Below are 16298 nucleotides of genomic sequence, written 5' to 3'. Positions count from 1 at the left end.
TAAAGAATTTTACTTCTGCTCATATTTATCAGTGCTAGTATCAAAGTAACTAAGGTAAATTAAATTGTTCTCAAAAGAGGATAAGAATTGTACCTACCTAATGCATGTATTGAGTGTAACTTAAAGAATAAATTTCAAACATTTTAATATGAACCTCATATGGTCAGAAAAATGGACATAAAATGACATTCCTAAATTTGAGGTTAATGAGGCTATAGTAATTCCTATTATAAGTATTGATTTCCAAATAAACTGGGAAAGATAATTACTTATCATGTGAAAATATCACATTATCTGCCTCCTAAGCAAGTTGAAAAATAAGATAAATTTCAAATAATTGCTAACATTTTGTAAAACACAAAAGTAATTTAAATTTTTACTGTGAGGAGATATATTTCTCAAGTGCTTCTATAATTTGAGTATGTATTACCATCGGTCTGCTAGCCATCCTCTAAATGGGCATGCCTTAATCCAGTGAATTTAATGTGTGCTTTACCACCTTTATAATGTGGATGCTCACTTTACAACTGAAGCTAGGTTACATACGATTATATTATAGAATGCAGCTTCTCTACACTCCTCATTAATGAGCAGACCTAATATTTTCTCCTTCTCTTATGGTTGCTATGCCTTACAATGCCCTTAACTGGAGGAAAAATAAGCCTATCAAATCTGTTTATACATTTATTAGTTGAAGGCCTCTTTTAGGACTCATAGAAGTTATCTATCTATATTGAATTAATTACCCACATGTTATCTACATTCAAGACATGTTGGTTCTGGGTTAACTTAGTGCCCTTCTGAGCGGCTTGCATTGATTCACATAATTTTACCAAAAACAATTGAGTCATTTTGTCCCCTTTTTCTCTTTCTCATTAAAAAGATTCTTTTCATGCTTAACAACATAAACTTCATTTATTTCAGTCTTTGTTAATGGTTAAGAGAGGCAGCCAGATGAAACACACTTAACTTTAAAAAATAAAAATATAATATTCAAAACACTATTAATCAGAAACATGGAAATTAACATAGAAATGAGATGCAACTGACTAAGCTTATTTTTTAAAACAAAGCTTATGGTGAAATAGGTAATGCCATATCTTGTTATTGAGAATTAACATTCATATTTTCTTTTGGTGGAGAATAACCTATAAATAAACAAGTTTTTAATGTGCATAATCATTGAGCTAGTATTTCCAATTCTAGTATTTTATCATAAAGGTGATGACCATAAAGATAAACATTGTGATTCACTGGAATATTAATTATAATTTAAAAAAATGAAAATAGTGTTTATTATATCATTGTTTAATATGATAACCAGTTTTCTTTTATACCAGTTTTAATATAAAAATAGACAAAATAATTATTTTATATACTAAAAGTTTATAGATAAGAAAGATCTCTAAGATAAAGTACAAAATAATTTTCAGATATAGGTGTAGTATTATTTCTGGAGATAGGAATTTAATTGGTGAGTTTTTGTTTTTTATAGATGAAAGTTCGTGTTGAAATACATATGTGTCCATGTGATTTTAGATTTGTCACAATGAATAAATATCAAGGTAAAATTTTAATCAAACAGTTGAAAAAAATAAAATAGGAGCTTATTTAAAAGCAGTTTTGGTCCCAAACGTAGTTTATACATTTATAAAAGAGGATGATTTGAATGTTTTATAGTGAGTGTTTTGGTGGTAATTTTTTATGTTTATTACAATAAAAAGCCAAAATTTCAACAACAGAAATCCACTTTGGAGTAGCGGAGATATATTGTACAACTCTTAATACACATATATTCACATATATTCTTATTATTATATGGAAAAGCAACTCTTGTTTCTTTCTTCTTTAAATATACCATAATTCATTTGTTTTAAATCATAAAAATATTAATATTAAAGTATTTTGTAAAATTTTATGTGTTGGTCTATTATTTAATTTTTTACATATGAGGCGCCATAACATATTATATGATATCCCCCTGGCTTTAAAATCTCTCATCTTTCAATTCTCTGGGACAATTTTGAAAAACAAAAATGATCTAGCAACTTAGCTATTTATGAAATTATAAGTCTTCATATCTCTTCAATCAATACATAACTGTATTAGTCCGTTTTCACACTGCTGATAAAGACATACCTGAGACTGGGCACTTTACAAAAGAAAGAAGTTTAATGAACTTACAGATCCACATGGCTGGGGATGCCTTACAATCATGGCAGAAGGCAGGAGGAGCAAGTCATGTCTTACATGGATGACATGTAAGTGCCTCATCTCCATCTGTGACCACTTCAACCTGGATTTTATTGTCCACATCATTATCAGCATTTTGGTCAAAGCCATTCAACAAGTCTCTAAAGAGTTCCAAACTTTTCCACATTTTCCTATCTTCTTCTGAGCCCTCCAAACTGTTCCAACCTCTGCCTGTTACCCAGTTAAAAACTGCTTCCACGTTTTTGGGTATATTTCCAGCAGCACCCACTCTATTGGTACCAGTTTCTGTATTCGTCCGTTTTCATGATGCTGATAAAGACATACCCAAGGCTGATCAATTTACAAAAGAAAGAGATTTAATGAACTTACAGTTCCCAGTGGCTAAGGAAACCTCAAATTTCATTTGAGGTCTAAATTTTTTTTTTTCTGTAAATACATTCATAACTATCACTTTTTCTCAATAAGCAGTGTAATAATAAAGTTTATAAACAAATCATTATAAAAGATGTTATTTCTGATCATAGTCACCAGTGTTAAGCTTTTCTCAGAAAAGAAGAAGAATTGTACCTATTTCATAAAGTGAGTGTTAACTTAAAATTATATGTTTAATGTATGGTAGTAGAGAGAATTTAAAAGATGAAGTTATTAGGATTCCAATTACAGGTTCATGTCTAACTATTTTTTTTTTTTTCATTTTGTTTTACTTTATTTCATTGCGGTAGACTAATACATTTGGTCTCTTATTCTGTTTTTGTTACACTGTGATTTCACAATTGCCAAGAGAATAAATTAATTCTCTGTAGTTTTGCTTTCTTTCTTTAGAAGAATGCATTATTAAAGAACTTTATCCTGTTACAGCTTATTTCAGTGGGTGTTTCAGTTGGTCTACCAAAGATATTATCACAAACCGAAGAGACTCAGTACATTTTGGAGAAAATAATTAGAATAAAGATAATGACATAAATTTTGTCTATTGTTTTAACCTGTATTCTACTATGGTAGTTATTCTTTGCAAGGAAAAAGGTATCCTAATACTACATACTTATTTCCAAACATGTATAATATATTATTATTGAAAGTATTTCATAATATGTCTATAAGCACTATGTTAGGTTTAAGAAAATACCTTAAGGTTTTATTTTTTATAAAGCAATATTTCATCAGTATGGTATGCTTATATCATTTCATTTTACATTTTTACTCGATTTAAGTTCACATATATCCAATTATTCTTTAAGTGATATATGCCATATGAAGCAATAAAAAGGCCAAAATACTTTCCAGGTTTTTATATTTAATTTTTTGTATTGAAAATTAAAATACACTGATTTTGAACTTATATTGTATAACACAGTTGGGCTGGTCATGATATTTGCAGTTTGACAAAAATCATCTTTATTGTTTTTCTAATATTCTATATTGAAAGTTATCATCAATGGCAAAAGATTTTGTAATTTGCTCAATAATATGGATATATATATTTAAAAACAAATGCTGTCAATTTGATATTCTTGACAAAATGTTAGTAATTTGCTTGCTTTAGGGGCCAAAAGATATATTGAATTTCCATTACTATATTATTTTTCTTTCATCATTGATTTAATTAATAGCATAATGATGAAATTAGACTAAAAATTATAGATTTTAGATAAGCTGCTTTCAAAACTGAATCTTTGCTTACATTCTATATTATATGAATTATGACAACAGTATTTTCAATTTGATGTTTAGTAATCATCAGTTTTCAGAAAGAATTGTAAAGTTTGAGATTATAAAATATTGATAACACAGATATTAATGCTGAAGCTTCATTGATTGCCATGCTTAAAGAATATTCACAAAGAATACAGAGATCCTTAGAACATTTTGGAGGATCTTTTGTTGCAATATGAGATATTTTTATGTATATATGTGGCAGTTTCTTATTCATAGCATCTCACGATATTTTTCCTAGAGGCAATATTTGTAGGTTAAGTATGTTATCCTCCCCAGCTTTGCTATCTTCTGTACAAATCCTGTAGTGCACTTCACTAATTGTTCACTAATGGAAACATTTGCATTTGAGAAAACTACTCATCCAATAAGAATTGTTATCTGTCCTATGTGGCTCTTCTTTGGAGTTACAGCAAAAGTAATTGAACAATAATTAGTAAATGGTTTCTCTCCTTATATCTGCTATAATATCAAATATTTGGTTTGTGTCAGTTGTCTTAAAATATATACTACTATTATTTGGTATAGATGTTTATATCCTGAATAAATTAGAATGCTATAAAATTTTGATGGTGTCTGTCAAATAAATAATATTCTCATTAACACACATTAACTTTCTGAGGTGATCATCTGAACATTAGATAGAACTATACCAAAATTATAAATGACAATGCTATGAATTCGAGAATAGCACATCATGTTTTCTCATTTTTTATCACCTATATTTTCTGCTTATTTTCAAATCAGATGTCAATTCTTGCTGCTTCTTTATATTATTCATTATGCATATGCATTTTACTTTCTTAGTGTTTGAGATAAATATATGATAAATATAGCCACTTTTCTCATACATTGTTTTTTCTTAGTTGAAAAGTATGCTTCGTGAAAAGAATATGAAAAGACATTAAGAATTGCATGATGCATCAACTGATCATCCATTCGTACATTATCTGCCGCAAAATGGCCTTTCTCTTCTATTATTCCTTTCCCCCAAATTTATTTTAACTCAAAGATTTAATGTTTGTTCCTATTCTTACATTTCTATGAAATGCTCATATTTCTCTTTGACATATCATTGTTTTCATGTTTGCTAGTGAATAGGACTGTTCTCCTAAGTGAGCAAGCTTATATATGTCACAAAGGGTGAGTCAAATGATCAGAAAAAATAAACCTGAATGCAGTGTCCAATGTAAGCCTTCCCTCTAATCTAATTTCTGCTTTTACTGTTGTGTATGCAAGAAGGGCTGCTCTTTCTAGTCTTTCTAGGAAATAAGATAAGCTTAGATAAGTAAGGATAAGATCTTTAGAATGGGTGTGCAATGTTGGAGGGGAAATGTTACTGGTATTATGATACACTAGAGTCTTCCTTGAGATCAAAAACACATAAAGAGCAGTAGAACAATGAGAATACACCTATTCTGCCTCCTCGTCCTCTTCCTCCTCCTCAACAGAGAAAGAATATATAATACGTTTTCACCTTCACTCAACTGACCTAACTGATTGTGGATAAGGTTGGGAGTTGGATGATTGAGATCATATGCATGTCTCATTGGGAGGTCTACAGTCCCAACTTTTAAAAGGAGTAACCTTCATATCTTAGCATAGTATCCTTGGCATAGCTTCCTTCCTGTTGAAAGTTAACTTCTAGGTCTTCTGTCAACCATATATAATAATAGCATATGGAATGGACATAAGTTTTATGGAGTTCAAGATTTTTATATCTGGGCATGAATTTTTTAAAAGCATACAATTATGGAAACAAAAAATAATAATAAAGAGCTTAGACAGTGAACAAAATAAATATCTGAATAAAGTCAAATTACATATATTCCCAAATGCAACTTTTTTTGACTAGATCCAAAAAATGCCACAGCTTCTATGATTCTTCCCCAATTGATGATAGAACATACGAAGAGAAAACATAAGTGGATCAACAATCTTAACTTATAGTAGTAAAGATGTCTTTTGTTTGCAAATTTTTCAAAATTATATAACCATATGACATGTTACTAGGATTTGTCTCAAGACTTTAGTGGGTCTTGTAAATGAGGAACACTAAATCTTAAACTTCATTAGGTTCATAATGAATATGAATTGATGATCATCTATCTTTCACATATTTTCCTGTATTTGGTTTTATTATAGGTGATAAGGGAAGCATGCATGACAAGGTTTATAAGGTTTGTATCTTTATTGATAAGGAGCTCCCATAGTTAAATATAAAATTGGGTAAGATAAAAGAAAATGAAATTCACAAAATAACAAAAAATATGTATACAACTTAATTTAACTGATAGATATCAACAAAATACCTCATTAAAATTGCAAAACTTATTTAACAAAATAAGAAAAAATAAGAATGACATTGTTTAAGATGTGCTATATCAACAAGTCACTTGGTATTAGTGTAAAATGATTGCAGCTTTCTAATGGAGAATCTGCCTGCATGTAAAAAGCTTTAAATTGTTCATGCACTTTAATATACTGATAACCTTTCTAATAATTTATCTTAAAGAAATAGTCTGAGATAAATACAACCAATTTTATACTAGATTTTCTACTGTGACATTGTCTGCTATAGTAAGTGACCACACAAAACTAAATGTGACATATCATAGAATTATTTAATTGTATGCATATATTCATATAATGATGCAGCTATGGGAAATCATGTTTGCAAACATTTCTACTATAATATGATCTGAAATAAAAATCTGTACATAAAATACTGTCTTTGTCACGTATCTGAATAGATGATTTACTTTATTCCTTTTTTTCAACATCTTGGTTTAATTCTCTATGATAGATTGACATTTAAAGAGAAAAGAGCCTATAAAGATTTCCTTGAAATATTAGCAGTAGATAAATGCATATGTATTTAATAAGTAATTTCTTATTATAATAAATAAGTGAAGACTATATTGTAATATCATATTTTTTACAATTTTGAAACTTTCTGAAATGAACTATAGGTAGGTAAATTTCCCAAGATATCTTACCTCATTATCTCGATATCAGTTATCTATTCATTAAAGGTATGGATTAATTAATCTATTATTTAAATAGAGTGAATGTAATCACATTTAAAAATGGACGGTTAATGTAATCAATTTTTTGCAAATTTAAATTATGAAAAATGTGGTTTTTAACATCCTCTACTGCCTCATGTTCTTTACGTGTAATAATGATAGTAAGAAGCATTTTAAGCAATTTGAAGTGCACTAAGCACTTTACCAAATCCAGATACTTAACACATTTATAATTCACCTAACAACCTTGATGTCAACTTTCTGACAAGGAGGCTGAGGTTCTGAAAGATTAAGTAATCCAGCTAAGATGAAATAGATAGTATGAGCAACATCAGGGTTTTAAGCCCAGGTCTTGTTGTTCCCATTTTGTGTGCTTCCTCCACTTCACAGTGCCTCACAAATTATCAGCAAGGAAGGGGATTTTCACTGATATTTATGTGTAATACTTCTTACATAATCAAGCAGCTTGTGAGATAAGCTGGCACAAAATAACAATCTTGTATAGGCATTTTGATTTAATTTGATCAGAGTTATTTATTTGAATATATAAAAATATGTAATTGACAATACTGCATCAGGTAAATGTTATGGATATTATGGACACACAAATGATATATTGCAATCCATTTCTCTTAAGAGATGTAGGTAATTTTGAAAGGGGCAAGAAACTGATGAGATCAAATGTGCACTTCTAGATCAAATGTGTTTATATACAGCCCATTTGCTTTGGTATAAGGGTTTGTATATTAATTTTAATGATAAATTTAACCTTTGTTCTCGTCTGAAACCATGCTAGGAAACAGTTTTACATATTTTATTTTACACTATTACTTAAAATTTTACTCCTGAACTTATTTCAATTCTGTGTTATTTCTAAACATTTGTCCAATGACCTTCAGAAATTGGCATGTTTACAATGAATAAATGGATAAAATTAGGGTGATATTTTTCTAGGAGACACATAGTTTAGATTTAGTGACATTCAACTCAGATCAAATTATATGCTATGGCAGAATTCATGTATACAAATTACGTACAGTGACACAATTAACTTAGAATTGAATGCTCATTATCCTACTGTTTTGTTCCATTTTTGTCCATATGTCAAAAAAAATCTAATATAAATGCAATTACTTTCCAGGAGGAAATAAATGTCAGCAACTCAGTATTCAAAAGGCAACAATCACAATGCTAGATGGCCAAAGCAATGACTTTCTGATGATAACAGGTAGACAATTAACCGTGGAGCCAGATCGTCAGATTATTCAAGGAAATCTTAGATCAATGCAGAAGAGTTGCAGTGTGACTTTATAAAGTAAATGCAAAATTATAAAATATTTCTTGCTTGTGCTGGCTGCATGCTTGTATTAGCATCTATTCAGCCCTCAATGTAATGACAATTACCTAATAGGCAAGTGTCTCTTACAAATTAAAAAAGAAAAGATAGGGCTTAGGAAAGCCGATCTCCTAAGTCGATAGTAGGAGTGTTCATTCTTCTATTTTTGTGATAATTAGATCTTTATCTGTTTACAGAGAAAATGAATTCCTCCATAGAATAATACACCATTGTTGTATACTTTTTTCAGTTTCCAACTGAAAAGATACGCTAAACTCAATGATAAAACATTGTAATGAATGTCAAAACTTTCCTAAATAGCTGAAACCACTTTGTAAAACTAAACTTTTATTTGTAATGATTACGAAATTTATAAAATGAACATACCTACACACACAGGAGTCCATTACAGAGTTCCATTTAGCAGCAAAAAGAACTGTCACTATAAGCAAAATATCAAGAGATTTTATATGCACTTGGCAGAAGTCTTGTAAAAAGCTTTATTAGATCTGTAAAATTTTAGCACACAAGAGACTAGAATTTCTAGAATACAAGCTAATTACTTCACAGACTAAAAAAATGAAAGTACCACACAAACACATACACAAACACACAGTTGTGCATAGCCATGACTTTTGAGGTTAGATTGTGAAGTTAAGCCACCAAAGATTACACAAATGCAGGGATAGACACTAATGCTCCTTTTATAGCCTTCTTTTCTCCTTCCATTCGCATATAAAAATACATTAAATCGCATGCCTTCAGAATCTAACATATATTTCCAAATACACAAACAAATGTCAAAATAGGAAAAAGTTGTGGAGTATAACTTTTCATTTCTGATCCAGGAAGAATAATTCTATACTCTCTTCAAACTAACACGAATTAGAATATCTCAACTTAATAACTATGACTAGGTTTTCTGATACAAATATAATTAAAACAATTGCAGTATATATTCAGAATGTCATACTATCAGTCATAAAACAGAAGGAAATTCTGTCATTTGAGACAATATGGATAAATCTGAATGACATTATGTTAAGTGAAATAAGGCAGGAACAGAAAAATAAATATCACATGATCTTACTCATGGAATCTATAAAAGCTAATCTCATAGAAGTAGAGAGTAGTATAGTGGTTACCAGGAACTGGGAACGTGGTGGTGGGAAGATGTTGGCCAAATGATGCAAAATTTCAGTTGGACAGGAGATACAATTTCAAGAAATCTATTCATGGTAACTGTAGTTAGCAATACATCATCTCGAAAAATGTTAAGAGTGGATGTAAAGTGTTCTCAACACAAAAAAAATGATAACTAAGTGAGGTGAGGTATTGTTGTGCCAAAGCCCCATCGACTCCAGTGGGGATGACACTAGGTCCAAGGGACCGAAGAAGAGACTCATAGCAGCAAAGAGACATGGGATTTTATTGAGGGACTTATATACAGGGGAAAATGTCTAGTGGTGGTTGGCTGGGCAAGAGAACTCAGGTGCTTGCAAAAAGCATACAATTTATACAGCATTTTTACTTAGCACCCCCGCCCCCCACCAACGACCTCCACCTGGAAATCCTCATTCAACCCAAAATTCAAGGCCTTGATCCCCCTGTACAGCTTGTGTTCCAGGGGAGGGTTCAGGGGTTCAGATGTTCCTCATAGACAAAGAACGAATCTCTGAGTGGGCCACTGTCAAATTCCCTATCTCAGGACACACATTCAGGTGTCTTCCACATAGGATCATTCTCAGGATATGGTTAAGTTGTTGCTGTCAGATGCATTGACCCTACATGCATGTATTAGTTAGCTAGATTTAGTCATTCTATAATGTATATACTCCATGATGCATACAATAAATACATACAATTTAATTTGTCAATTTAAAAAAATATGAATAAAAATATTGGAGATAAAAGAAGAATACATACTTTACCTCTTCTCCTCTCATTTCCATTTAATAATAGAAATGACAGAAAGTGGCTAGTGGAGATATTGACCAAACTGGCATAATTTCTGGATTCTATCAGTTACTATATATAGTATTATATATAGTATACATAGTATAGTATTATAGTATATATAGTATAGTATTATAGTATATATAGTATCTATATGTAGGTATGTTATATGTATAGTATATACATATAGTATTATATATAGTATATAGTTACTATATATAAAATGTTGGTACTAAAGAAATGGACTAAAGATCTCTGAAAATCCCCACCTAGGTCCAGAGGTGGAGGAATGGAGCACAGGGACCTGAAACAAGTCAGGATTTGTGAACTCAACTTTAGAGATTGCTGTCTTGGAACAAACGCTACCAGAACCTTTTTTTTTTTTTTTTTTTTTTACCACGTAATTCTTCCCTGTCTATCTGAAAGGCTGAGTTCTGTCACATCTGCAGTCATTTGGCCTTTACAAATTGAGGGACACGTTTTGTAGAGACTTGAATGGCATCCCCCAGTGTTTAAATAATTAAGAATTATTCTGCTTAATGACTTCCCAATCTTCTTTCAGAATTGTGTGTATTGTAGCTTGTGCTTCCTTGAAATAGGTTATAAAAATATACTAGGTCTTATGAAAGTTAAATGATTGGAATTAAACCCACAATCAACCCTGATAAAAAGCAGATTACTGTATATTCCTAATTTAAAATTAGATCATTATATCATTCATAAAGAAAGACTAAGTGACATTGTATTAGACTGAGAAATACTATCTTTATCATTCATAATCATATTTTTGGATATGTGAAACATGTGAAACAATAGCTTACATTTTGAATATTTTGTCATCACAAACTGATTTTATTTATATGCATGTTCTTCCACAGTAAAATGTTTGAGTGACATGCATGTATTAATCCATACAAAATAGAAGTTTTCATTATGAAGAGTTGAATGTATTTTCATTTATGGATCCTTATATATTAAAATATTATTTCACAGTAATACAAAAACTTGAAAGTTAATGTTTTTCATATATTCAAATTCCATGATTCTTCATAATAGTACATACATCGCTTGTTAATTCATATGATCTTCATGCTGTGAATAATATTTTGTGTTATGTGTCATGTGTTATGATCTTCATGCTGTGAATAACATGTTGTGTTGTTTGCTGTACTTCTAGATATTGTAAGGCTAGGTATGTCAAAGCTAATGACTTACATTCTGGCTTGAGTAATTTCTAAACCTGTGCTTTCACAACCTGATTCGCAAATTAAAATAATAATATTTCTAAAGTAATTAGGATTTATGAAACGTGCACACAAAATTCAGTATTATTAAAATGTGATATGAAAACAAATAGACTTTTAGTTAAAACTTAAATTTGCTTTAAAAATTCATAACTTAGAATGTTAGTTGAAACTGCGTATCAATTTCTGCATTTCCCCACTCAACAAACTGAAATGTGACTAAAATCCAGATGCATATCCCAACATAAAATATTAGGACTAAAACAAATTGAGGTCAGCAATACCACTATCATAAGGACCCAACTCTGATCATATTGTGTGTCACGGTTGTTACATTTCAGGCACAGAAGAGACTGGAGATTAAATTTTAAAGATATTCAGTGAATAAGGCTATGCCACCACTCTAGCAGGACACCGCAGGAAAGAATGTGACATTATTTTAAACAGAATATTCAGGATTCACTTTAAAATATATTTAATCTAGAATATTTTAGAATAAACCTCTCTCAAAACTCTGAGGTTATTTCTAAATAATATTATTATTACATTCAGGAACGTTTATCTGCATATATTCTATGATGAAACATTGCATTTATTGTACTATGGTTTTATGTTTTTATGTGGAAATTCATAGACACTATACCATGAGATTTCCATGAATAAAAATTTGTCAACCTGAACCCTTAGAGATTAATATTAAAAAGATAATGTTGTGTCATGCATAATGTAGATATGCAAGAAGTTTGATTAATAAAATACATTGACAAAGTAATAAAAAATAGACATATCTCTATGGTTTCTCAAGTCATTTTTATTAAGATTGAAACAGTTAACTGGATGATACTCTCCTCTGCTTTCATTTTCCACTCAATGAAAAAAATATTTAAGGAACAACACTGTAAATGTAACTTATACATTATTTGTCATTTTTAAATACTGAAAGCATTATTTCATTCAATACTATGAAAAATAACTTTACAAGATTTATTGTTGCTATTATTATGTAGGTTTGTATACTTCTATAGCTTTCATGAATATTTTGGTAGAATATCACATAATATATTTCTTTGATAATGTCGATATATAATATGATAAAATCTTAGACATGCTAAAAATAGCATGGGGAAATTTTATTGCTGCACTGGTATAATTCCATCAACCCTATTCAAATTCAAGAGATGACAGCAAAGGAAACACCGACAATAAAGATCACCCTTGAGGTTATTTAGAAGAAAATCCATCATCTATAAAACTGGAGTGATAACAGCCATTAACCATAAGGGATGTAAATGTGCTCCTTGTCAATTTTCCAAAAGAGAAAATGAATTTACTGAAAAGATAAACTGTTACTGCCAGGTAAAGAAGACAGTCTTATCGCTGACCAGATTAATCATTAACAAGTATTCAAAGACCAGTGTTCCAGGATGATTTTCAGAAATACTGAATAATTTTGTCTAAAATAAATTTAAGTAGATGCTACTTTGCATAACAGCAAGAAAACATGCCTTATAAATAAACGGAAAATATCTCAAAAGTGAAAGCAATTTTTATATATTCAAAACATAAAATGTTTTAGGAGGGAGATAAGGGATAAAAGACTACACATTGGGTACAGTGTACACTGCTCTGGTGATATGTGCACCAAAATCTCCAAAATCACCGCTAAAAAACTTACTCGTGTAACCAGACACCACCTGTTCCCCAAAACCAATTGAAATAAAAAAGGAAAATTTAAAAAAAAAAGCAGAAAATGTTTAATGTACATAGTCATGCTTGAAAAGACAGATGAATAAACCTTTCTTCTGCTAACAAACAAATGACCTCAGTTTTACAAATCTTACTAATATTTAGTGAAGCCACACTTTCTTCTGATTTGTGTGATTTTTGAGAGCTACCTTTGTTGTAGGTTGGTCTTTTATTGTTTCCTAGGGTTTTCCACCTATCTGAAGTCATGCTTCATTTTGGCATATCCTTAAAAGAATATATTCTGCTTGGACCCCTGTGTCATCTCATGACAGTTCAGTATGTGGCCCTGGCAGGCATCTTGCTGTCACGTACCCTTCCACTTCTAGCAGATGTGTGTTGTTACAGGAGTCACGTATCTATCACAGGCTGCTTTTCAGGCCCTTAGTTTAGATGATCGTGTTGTGTCTTCTAAAGCTAATGTGAGTCCAGTTTATCATTCAGGCTTATGAAACAGCTTTGAAAACCAAATAGGCCTGTGGAGTGTCAATTATTATTTTGTTTCTTTCTTGCTGAAACACAACAGATAGATCATAAAACTAATCCAGCCAGGCATAGTGGCTCATGCCTGTAATTCCAGCACTTTGGGAGGCCGAGGAAGGCGGATCACCTGAGGGCGGGAGTTCGAGACCAGACTGACCAACACGGAGAAACCCCGTGTCTGCTAAAAATACAAAATAAGCCAGGGGTGGTGTGTGGCGTCTGTAATCTCAACTACTAGACTGAGGCAGGAGAATCGCTTGAACCCAGGAGGAGTAGGTTGTGGTGAGCCGAGATCATATCACTGCACTCCATCCTGGGCAACAAGAGAAAACTCTGTCCCAAAAACAACAACAACAACAACAAAAAACCCTGAAAATACTGACCTTTCCTAACAGTCTGATCTAATGCTGGAAGACAGCAACTATAGTTACACAATGAATTGCTTAAATTATGTTGAAATAATAGTTATATCTGCAGCTGAATAGAGCACAATTTCAACTACATAGAGTAAAACTAAAATTTAAGTAATAAAAATTAAGAAGGCAAAAATACACATTTCAAAGATGATGAAAAAATGAATAGATTAACAACACATAAAAGCATACTGAGCTGAGCCTAACAAAATGCATATTAAGTGCTCAGGATATGTTCTTATACCCTCAGAATATTTGAAAATAAGCAGTCTTTTAATTCAAAACAGTAGTGAGAATATGAAACAGAAGAAATACGTACACATCCCTGATGAGCCTGTAAATCCGTACCACTTACTCGTTAGTGTGAAAATTTGACATTCTTTATTAAAGTTAAGCAGGCTTTAAGTCACAAAAGCAATTTCACTTCTAGGTATATGAGATAAATCATCATATGTCCACCAGAAAGGGTATAGCACAACAAAATAAACAAACAACTAGAAAAAACATATTACAAGGAAAAAGGATTGATGAATTGTGATTTACAATGGAATATTTATACCACAGTAAAAACTAATGAACTATAACTACATACATCAAGATGGATGAACCATTAAAATGCGATGTTCATTGTTTTAAGAAACCTAAGAAAAATGCACATGGTATAATACCATTTACATAATGCTTAAATACAGGCAAAACTATAAAGAAAAGGAAGAAAATGAGAATATCTAGAGTGATTTTTTTTTTATTATCTGGATTTAAAAAGTTACCTCTGGATTACAAAGAGAGAAGATATCATATTAAAAGAGTACACAGGGCTTACAGGACATGAAATATTCTTCTTCTTAAGCTGGGTGAGGTACTTAAAATTTACTGATGTCAGTGTTGTTATTACTCATTGCTATTGAACCAGTTTATTTATTTGATGTAAATTATACATTTTAAAAACTAAAGCTTAAAATAAAGCTTCAAATATTCTAATAATTCAACTAATGTATATTAAGCACATAATATGTATATTAAGCACATATATAATAATGTATATTAAGCATATAATATGTAGGAACAGTGATAGATAATTTCATATAGTTCCTCCTATTTATTGTTTTATCAATTTTATTACAATGTCAATTATAATTTCAAATTTTAGTGAAATTGATAATAAAAAGAAATAATTATACCACTGCTACTACACTACTATTATGCTAGTTTTTCTCTCTTTCTTTCCTTCTCTCTCTCTTTCCATGTATGTATTTTGTGTGTTACATTCTTAGAAGTCACAAAATGTAGATATTATTCCTTGCCTCTTGTAAATGAGGAAATTGATTCTCATCACGTTGCTATTAAGCATAAAGTTAGAAGTTGTATTTAGATATTTCTAAGGTCAATTTACAAATTATACTCACAGTCTTACACAATGCATCTTAATCATCAAAACAGAATTAACATTGGCTGGGTGTCATGGCACGTGTCTTTAGTCCCAGCCACTTGAGAGATTGAGTCAGGAGGATCACTTGAACTCAGGAGTTCAAGACCAGCCTGGGCAACATAGTGACATAGCAAGAGTCTGTCTCTAAAAAAAAATCAAAATTAAAATTAAAATTAAATCCAAAAAAGTATAATTAATTTTGCGTTTGATATGTTGTTTTCTGAAGTAATTATAATTTGTAAAATAAGTCAGAAATAATTACTTATACCTCTTTTACATAGAGGGAGAAAAGAAAATCTGGCTTTCTCTGTCCCATGTATCATAGCTCTTTATAGCTTGACAATTGGTCATTTCACCTAGGACACTGAACAAACTACTTGTTAATAATTGCCATCTTCCCAACCTCATCCCTTATCATGAATTTTAAGGAAAAGCTGTTTATTTCTAAAACAGTTTGTGTTTTTGACTGATACTGGGAATCAGTTACAATACTTCTTTGGTTATTTCTGATTCACTATACACTACAACCAAAAATTTTCAGAAACGTCTAAGATGAAGTCAGTGCCTATAGCGTTCAATCAATTATCTCATAATATGGTGAGATTTTAAACGAACACACAAGCATAATTCTTTCTTTCTTTTTTTTTTTTTTTTTTTTTTTTTTTTTCTGAGACAGAGTTTTGCTCTTGTTACCCAGGCTGGAGTGCAATGGTGCCATCTTGGCTCAATGCAACCTCA

The sequence above is a fragment of the Piliocolobus tephrosceles genome, chromosome 5, assembly GCF_002776525.5.
Source record: "Piliocolobus tephrosceles isolate RC106 chromosome 5, ASM277652v3, whole genome shotgun sequence".
Classification (NCBI taxonomy): Eukaryota; Metazoa; Chordata; class Mammalia; order Primates; family Cercopithecidae; genus Piliocolobus; species Piliocolobus tephrosceles.
The sequence above is the reverse complement of the archived record's forward strand: the minus strand, read 5'-3'. Positions refer to the sequence as shown.